This window comes from Polyodon spathula, chromosome 12, assembly GCF_017654505.1.
Source record: "Polyodon spathula isolate WHYD16114869_AA chromosome 12, ASM1765450v1, whole genome shotgun sequence".
NCBI lineage: Eukaryota > Metazoa > Chordata > Actinopteri > Acipenseriformes > Polyodontidae > Polyodon > Polyodon spathula.
This window is the reverse complement of record NC_054545.1, coordinates 15,890,332-15,899,634: the sequence shown is the minus strand read 5'-3', so window position 1 is coordinate 15,899,634 and position 9,303 is coordinate 15,890,332. Positions and strand designations below refer to the sequence as shown.

Here is a 9,303-nt window from a genome sequence, read left to right as displayed (position 1 = left end):
AAGTCACCAGCCAGACCTACTTCTTTTCTCTCGTCTCCTTCAGGTGACCACGGTTGTTTGACCTTGCTATCTGCAGATGCCCTTTAAAACAGTATTTAGTTAAGCTAATTACAAAACAGTGTTTTCTGAAATCCCTGGTTCACAGGCTTAGGGGGCATAAGAGACCTGAAGGTAACCTCTGTTTTTCGGCATGTACAAAAAAATCTTCCTCTTGATTATCTGAGCATTGTTGCAATGTCTTTGTCTTTTTGGTAAAACCAGAGCTGTCCATTCTTTTTTATTAAAATAGCTATACTGAGGCTTCCGGGTGGCGCATCCTGTAAAGGCACTCCGCGTGGAGGTCACTGGTTTGAGTCCAGGCTATTTCACTGCCGACCATGGACAGGAGTTCCCATGGGGTGGCGCACATGGGGTGCTAGGGTGTCCTCAGCTCACCATGTACCAGCGACCCCCGTAGACTGGCCGGGTGCCTGCGGGCCTGTCTGTAAGCTGCCCAGGGCTGCATGGTCCTCCGACGCTGCAGCTATGAGGTGGCTGCACGGCGGGCCTGCTTAGTGAAAAGAAATGGACGGCTAATGAAACACATTTTAGAGGACGCGTGCATGCGTCCGTCTTCATCTCTCCTGAGTCAGCCAAGTTGAAGTAAAAAATAATATGGCTTTCCAAATTGGGGAGAAAATGAGAAAAAATAATTGGCGATTCCAAATTTGTTTAAAAAAAATAGCTATACTGATGACCAGGGAGTTCATAAAGTGGCATGGATAGCGTGTGTGTGTGTGTGTGTAGTTGTAGTCAAAAGTTTACATACCCCAATGGAAATTTATAATTTAATTTTTTTTTTTCGAAGACAAAAAATTATAGGAAAAATCTCTGTAGCAAAAGTTTAGCTTTTGTGGATGAGGAAAAATCTTTTTTTGCAAAACTCCAAAAGTTCAAATTCAAAAGTATTCATACCTGATAAGGTAAATTAAATCAATAGCTAGTTGAGGTACCTTTTGCAATAATAACATCTTTTAAACGATTAGGATATTTGTCAATGAGCTTTTGACATTATTCTTTAGTGACTTTTGGCCATTCTTCAATGCAAAAGTGTTCCTGTTCATTCAAATAACAATGACTTCTCAATCAGATTTAGATCAGGACTTTGACTAGGCCATTCCAAAACCTTGATTGTATTCTTCTTTACCCATTCTGAAGTAGATTTTGATGCATGCTTTGGATTGTTGTTGTGTTGGAACGTCCAGTTGCACTTTAAACCAAATTTTGTAGTGGAGGGTTTCAGGTGATTCTCCAATATCTTTTGGTATGCTATGAAATCCATTTTACCATGCATTGAAACTAAACTAAATTTCTAAATGTCATAACTAAAGTTCCCTTGCCATTAGAGAAAAAACAGCCACATAGAAGCATATTACCACCTCCATGCTTGACAGTAAGTATAGTGTTCTTTTCTTTGTACTCCTCACCAGACTTTCTCCAAACGTAACAACTATCAGCGTATCAATTTTTGTTTCATCACTCCACAAAACCTTTGATCAGAACTCCTATCCATCATTAAATGCCATTTTTCAAGCTTTAAGTGATTGTCCTTGTGATGTTTTCCTAAAAGTGACCTTTTCCTTGGCCTTCGACCACTGAGACCTTCACCATCCAATACTCGACCTGTGGTTGAAATGGAAACCCCAGTCCCACTTGCAGCCAGTTCACTTGGAATATCTTTGGCAGTCAATCTCAGATTGGTATCACCTTCCTCGCATTTCTTCTACTTGTTCTTGATGAAAGATCCTTCTTTCTTCCAGACCGAGGGAGTGTTGCGACAGCACCATGAGTCTTGTATTTCTTGGTAATAGAACAAATAGTTGAAGTCTTCTCGTATCCTTCTCCAGCTTTATGACAACAATTGATTTTCTGCCTAAGGTCTTCAGATAGCTCTTTACTTTTTACCACACTGACTTACTGGTAATGACAGCAATTATCATTTGCTTAAACCTTTCATACTTTCTCAGAATGTTCACCTACAATCCAGCGTTTTCTAGATTTTTCTAGAATTAGGTTGTGTTCTCATATTGAAATTTCAAGCACCTTGTAGACAATACTATCATAGCATCAAAGGGTAAATGTACTTTTGAATTAGCATTTTTGGAGTTTTGCAAAAGCTATGCCAGTGCTTGAAAATTCTAGCCTGTGATTTGTTAAAACCAAGTCTGAACTTCAAAAACATTTTCTGTTATTTAGTTATGTAATTTAGTTATTTACTTACGCTGTATCAGCTATATTTAAACAAAATACTGTATAGCCATAAATATTTGCAACCAAAATATTTGGTGAATCACACCAATAAAACCTATTTTTTTTTCATAATAAAAGGCTTGCAAATATTCATGGCTTTACATTATATAAAGTCATATTTGCTATCCAACCTTGCCTCCTCTTATTATTTTGACTGGTTCGTATATTAAATATGTACTGCAGACTCAGCTCATAGTAGAAAATGAGATGCCCCTCGAGAAGACTATTGTTAACTCCAGGGTGCACTATAGCGTTATAGACCCCTGTAGATAACAATAGTCTTCCCGCAGGTAAATAATTTTCCACTATAGAACCTCCTCTCCAGTCCATATTTACTGTATATATTACTAAGTGTGTAACAGAAAATACATTTAGTTGACTAAAAGCTATATAGCTGACTGAATGGTAGGAGTCTAGGATGAGTGATTTCAATATATATATATATATATATATATATATATATATATATATATATACACACACACACACACACACACACACAAACACACAAACACACACACACACACACACTACCGGTCAACAGTTTTAGAACACCTCCTTTTTTCCAGTTTATATTGAAATTTACGCAGTTTAATGTCTCAACGTACTCTGAAATTAAAGCATAGAGCAAATAAACAATTGGACATAAGAAAGAAATCATGGAATCGTTTTGTTTAACAAAATTTAATCTAAACTTTTGACTCATCAAAGTAGCCACCTTTTGCAGATATAACAGCCGAACACACTTGTGGCATTCTTTCTACAATGGAAATCAAATTTTGTTCGGAAAGTTCTTCCCAACACTGTTGCTGAAGCTCCCACAAATGTGTTGCACTTGCTTTCACCCTTCTGTCCAGTTAATCCCAAACCAGCTTGATGGGGTTTAAGTTTGGAGACTGTGCTGGCCATTCCATGATTTGAAGCCTACCATCTTGTTCTTTTCTTCTAAGGTAGTTCTGACATAGCCTGGAGGTATGTTTTGGGTCATTATCTTGCTGTAGGATGAACCCCTGACCAACTAGATGTATACCAGAGAGTATTGCATGGCGCTGCAAAATGCTGTGGTAGCAGTTTTGGTTCAGGGTGCCACTCAATCTGTGCAAGTTGATGACTCTGGATCCAAACAAAAGAGCCCCAGACCATCACGCTTCCTCCTCCATGTTTGACAGTTGGTGTCACACATCGAGGAACCATCCTTTCGCCTACTCGACGGCGTACAAAAACCCTCCGTGTTGAACCGAAGATTTCAAATTTTGATTCATCGGTCCATAAGACCTTCTTCCAGTCTTCAGTAGTCCACTGGCGGTGCTTCATGGCTCAGGCAAGCCTCTTTTTCTTATTTTGCCATCTTAGCAATGGCTTTCTTTCTGCCACTCGACCTGCCAACCAGTGTTAAGGTGTTCTTGAAGCTGTTGTCCTGTGAGCCGCCTATCACACAAGCTGTTGACTCTCAGAAACGTCTTCTGATTCTGTTGTGGCTTTGGGTCTACCAGACCTCTTCCTGTCAGAGTTTCCTCCAGTTTCCAAGTGCCTTTTGATGGTGTAGGAAACTGTACTCACTGACACCTTGGCTTTCTTTGCAATTTCTCAAAAGGAAAGACCTACACTTTTAGGGGTTATAATGGTCTGTCTGTCTTCCTTTGTTAATTGCCTTTTTCTCGCCATTATGATAGCAATATACTACTTCCTGCAGTACAATACTGTCCAAATAATGCTGAAGAGGGTGTAGTAACACAATGTATTCCAACACTGCTTTTATACAGACAGAGGGTTTGTAAGTAATCAACAAAAAAGTCAGGACACCTGTAGGAATTGTTAGCATCAACTTTCAAGGCTTAATTTACTTCCATTGCTGCAGAACAGCTGTAAGTTGTTAACCCATTACTTGTTCCCTGAAAAAGGCCTTTTTGTATAACTCTGAAATGTACATTATTTTTCAGTTTTTGGTAACCTAAACTTTTTTTTTTAACCTCTGGCAGTTTACCGCTTACCTTTGTACCATTTCAGGTTATTCACTGGACTTGAACTGCTTAGATTTCAATAAAAACTGGAAAAATGAGGGTGTTCTAAAACTTTTGACCGGTAGTGTATATAAGGTTTAACCAGACTACACCAAGCTTCAGTCTGTGTTCACTTTTTTTTTTTTTTTTTGCATTTTGACTGTGCTTTCAACTATAAAAGACTACTGATAGTCTTTTCACACCCATTAAGAGTGACGAATGAGTAACTTCATGTCTAAATCAAGAGAGACATATTGGTAATCTAAGTGAGCCATATATTCTCTTAAAAAAAAAATAATAATAATTTTTTTTAATGAAATTGTCAGATGCTGTTTCTGAGACGATTGAGGACTGAGTGGCAGGGGACTTGAGGGGGGGGGGGGGGGGGAGTTAACTCTTCATGCATTGCTTTATCTAGAGGCAGCCAATGAATAACAATACTAATACAGTGCTTGTAAACAGGACCGTCACTGTGGGGGAGCCCCATGTAATCAATGAGGTTGAGGTTTTACCATGAGAGAGAGGAATGACCAAATAACTTAGTTATATAGGTCAGTCCTCATGAGTGTCATACAACTGATAAAACACAAGATTCCAGGCAGCAATCCAGACCTTGCCCATGATTTCAATGGATGATTGGATTATGTATTACTCCTGAGGGCTTATTGGTCATTCGCAGTATCCCTGTGTTCTCAAGCTGTGCTGCAACCAGGCACAACGTATAGCAGAAATACGATCCCAAAATGAAACGCAGAGGGTTGCTGCAGTAGTTGTGTTTGTGTTTACTGCGTAATTCGTGAAGTAACAGCCATTGCAGTTCCTTTCCAGGTACTGCTGGTTCAATGATCAGTGCATGGTTATTTAAACCAGTGGTATGTGAGATTTGTGAACTTCAGTTTGAAATAGTACTGAATTTTTCTAGACATTTCTGGCAATTTAAAATTGAGCCATAGTTCCTGCTAGTAGTTGGTGTGAAACTAACCAAAATTGGTGTTATGCTACCGATTTATATTGTTTGACATCAATGTGTTTTTATATACATAAATGGACTTACTAAATAAATATTTCCTGTGCAAATAATATTGAAAGAATTTTACAAAACCCTGATATAAGGCTGTATAAGGATGAATAAATCACTTAGCTAAACAACTGCAAGACAAGGTGAAGAGTTTAGCATCCTAGTTTTCACTGTGTGAGCGGTCCCTGTTGCCATAGACCTGCTGCAAACATGCTGTAGAATAAGCAATGACTTCTTACTAGACACAATCATACCAGCAGGAATGTGAATGTAAACTTAACTAAACAGCGAGGGACACAAGTGGCTCCCAGGGTTATTTTGGGTTTACAATATTGGTGTACGATGGGAAGTGCAAACTGAAGTCACAATATGACGAATGAGGCTTTATGGTTTCTTTTAATTCCTTTTGAGGAACCCTCTTTCAACCAAACAAACACATAGAAAAGATCTTCGACATTTGCAAAACATTTAGTGTGAGTGTTTTTTTTTGTAAAGGATTTATTCCTGATAAATGAAGAAATTCTCACCTTATTGTTCCCTGAACAAAGTCCAATATGTACACATACATGTTTATTTAGAAAAGAAATAAGTTGACTTGTGAATAAATGTGATTTTAAAACGGGAGACCCATATTGTATATAGGATAATCATACACTCAGTATGTCATTTAAGACAAAGTAAGTTCAAACTATAAAGAGGTAGGCAGAGTAAATGGGTTTCATATGAAAAACATAATATATTTGCTGTGAATAATTAGAATAATTTTTTTTTTTTTTTTTTTTTAAACTAGTCTGAAATCTTAAATCTTAAAGAGTAAGTAGCGGGGTTCTGAAAAACATAGTATTACATACCCCTGCATGTTGCTACAACTGTTTAAATAATGTACCTGTATTTTTTTTCATTGTTAACATCCTGACAACTTTTTCCACTTATAACTTTGGTCTGTTTCAAAGCTGTTCAAAGTGTCCGCTCTAATGCACTGGAGTTGGGATTGGGCCTCTAAATCACTGCAATATAATAAAAAAATAAAAAAACATAGTAAGCTCTCAGGCTTTTCTGTTCCATACCACATCATGCATCGTTATTACTGTGTTACCTGTTTGACAATGTGGGCAATAATCCTTACACTATCAGTGCACTAGAGCAGACATTTTGAAAAGAGCTTTGAAACAGACTTTAAAGTTATAAATGTAAAAATATAAATGAAACAAAACTGAAACTCCACATTCCTGTAAGAATCAGACATTTATAATTAAATAATCCTCAGTGATTGGAAAAGTAGAATGGTAAAGGAGAATTACGTTAAATCTTAAAATTGGTTTGAAAACAAATTCCTGGTAAAACATTCCTGCATTTGAAAACCTCTTCACCACAAATGGCCACCATTAAATGCTGTAAAGGTGATGTGAGGATAGTTTATGATAACAATGACGAAGAACTGAAAAGCAGAAAGGGTAATGGTGCTTTGGTCCTGGACACTGTTACTATAACAAAGTGCCAGGTTAGGGAATAATAGAAAGCACCCGGAAAAAGGGGAAATATCTCAGTGTTATTTGTTCTGACAGCCACAGGAAAAGAATAGTTCATGAACACCGCTCGTGGAAAAGCCAGGTGTGTACGGCCTGCAAGATTCTGTTATAGTCACTATAACCGGGTATTGCTCTCAAGGTGTTATAAGATTAAAAAACATGAAATAGTTTGGTCATTTTGTTGGGTGGTTTAAAAACATAATTTCAATGTATGAAAGAAATTCAGGAAAACTTGGTAAGATTAGCAAGGTACCCCCTTAGGACATGTCTGTTTTTTCAATGTTTTAGCAACTTCTTGTAATACATACAGTTCACATAAACTGTTTTAAACCTTTGTAAACATTACATTAAAATAGCTTACCAAAGAGGATATTATGTAAAAAAAAAAAAAATCTTTATAGTGTGTTGCTGTAACGTCAAAAATATGGAGGTCACTATATTAGTTTTGAACTACAGAATCATGTTAGATGACTTGTGTGTTTTACCTTTTTGTCTAAATTATTATTTTTTTTAATCTACAAAGATTGTGATCCGTTTGAAATAAGAGGGGAACAACACCTACAGATCAGATGTGTACAAATGACATTTTGTAAAAGAAATAAGATTTTTGTACATTTGAATTCAATAAAAAAAAAAATGTTTTACCTAGCAACAAAAAAATCAAAAACAGCCTAAAATGATTGACATATTTCTTTATTATTTATCAGTGGATTCACCCCAATATTATAGGGTCCATGTTAATTCCCTTTTCTATGATTATATTCAATCAAATAGTGTGTTTGAGACAAGTCTGGAAGTCTGACTGAATAGTGACAGGGATACAAAACTATACAACAATTCAAACACAGTTTTAACACAATTAAAATACAAACTAATAATAATACCTGAATCATGGCATTCAAGTAATAACATAGTAGAACAAGAGAGATGAATAGGGTTACCAGATTTCCAGAGTTAAGAAACTGAAGCTTATTTTTTCCCCCCTTTTAATTAATTGACGCCATTTCGGAAGCAGTTAAAATAACAGTTAATAACACATCCACAATTAAAGTTAAATGCTGGATTTATTTACTGTAGATCATAATAATTCATTGTGTTCTTTCTATTGTCATCTGACCAAAACATGTTGATGTATATACATAATCAAGACACAGTTGGATATAACATAAAAGCCTAAGTTAGCTAGTTACTACTAAGCTAAAATAAAAACTAGACATGGACCAAGACGTTAAATAGAATATGAATTATTACACACATAATCTATAAGGCTGTTTATTTAAATGTTTGAATAGTGCTAACACAGCCTAATAAATTACTGTTCACTTGCTGAGCACTCTGCAACAGTTTTGTCCTTAGAAAGAAAAAATGTGAATGCAACAGTAAAACCAGGAAGATTTAACTATTCTACTGTTTCCAACTGGGACATAAAATAGTGCTGAAAACTGGGACAATCACAGTTTTCCAGGGACTTCTGGTAACCCTACAGATGAATCATAGCAGCGATACAGTACTTGAAATTGGTTATGGCAATACAGTTCTCCTAAACTAACTCATATATAAAATTGAATCAATGTATACTCACCCCCATCACCATTTAATAGACATCAAGGCATGTATGTATGTATGTATGTATGCAAAGCAAATTCTTAAAATGACAAAATTTAAAATCATACTCAAAAATGCAGTTCTACGCATCTTCTCTAGCGAGATATTTAATTCTTAAAAATGTCACAGGTAATTTAAATCCCTGTGAAGTTTCTAGTTTTTTAAATCAGCAGCTGTTAAAATGCAAAGTGATCAAGAAATTAGGGATAAGTGGTTTGTTATCGCTGGTAATTCATTTCCAGGCAGCAGTGCCGTGTTGTTCTTTCACAAGCCACATGTTGTCAATCACTTTGCCATTCTGTAAAGAACAAGAATACCTCTTTATTAGAACATGCAAACTCCACAGGGGGGTGATCTGATCACTCTGCAACCCATGTCAGAAAATACATTGTGTCCCTGGAGAGAGTCCTATGAAGAGCAACCAGGCTAAAGGAATGAGCTCTAAAGAATTTAATCTATTAAGCCAAGAACAAAAAATAATCAAGGGTACTTGACTGAAGATTTCAAAATGTTTCAAAAGTTACCCTAAACAATAAGCACAACACAGAAACCATAACCAGAGAACACAGTTTGAAATTAGGTGGACATAAGATAAAATAAACATTGGTTTTTACTAACTTAAATTTTTTTTTTTTTTAAAAGAGAGTCAGTTATTAGGTTAAATGGCACATTTTACACAGTGATTGCTGAGTAAATGTTTGGAAAGTACAGTGTAATTTTTGGTAATTATACTGTAATAATTAAGTGATTATTCTAGTACTACTTGGTAACTATTTAGCAGTTACTCTCATTCATATTTAATAAGTATATAGTGGTTACTAGGTTTGCACATGTAATGTTTACATTGGAGCTTCAATGCTGG

The 9,303-nt window shown here is 36.1% G+C and overlaps 1 pseudogene; it reads right to left on the bottom strand.

Annotated features, from left to right (window-relative positions):
- Positions 1 to 7,546: 7,546 nt before the first annotated feature.
- The window catches only part of LOC121324088, a 40,798-nt pseudogene continuing 39,041 nt past the window's right edge, over positions 7,547 to 9,303 (bottom strand).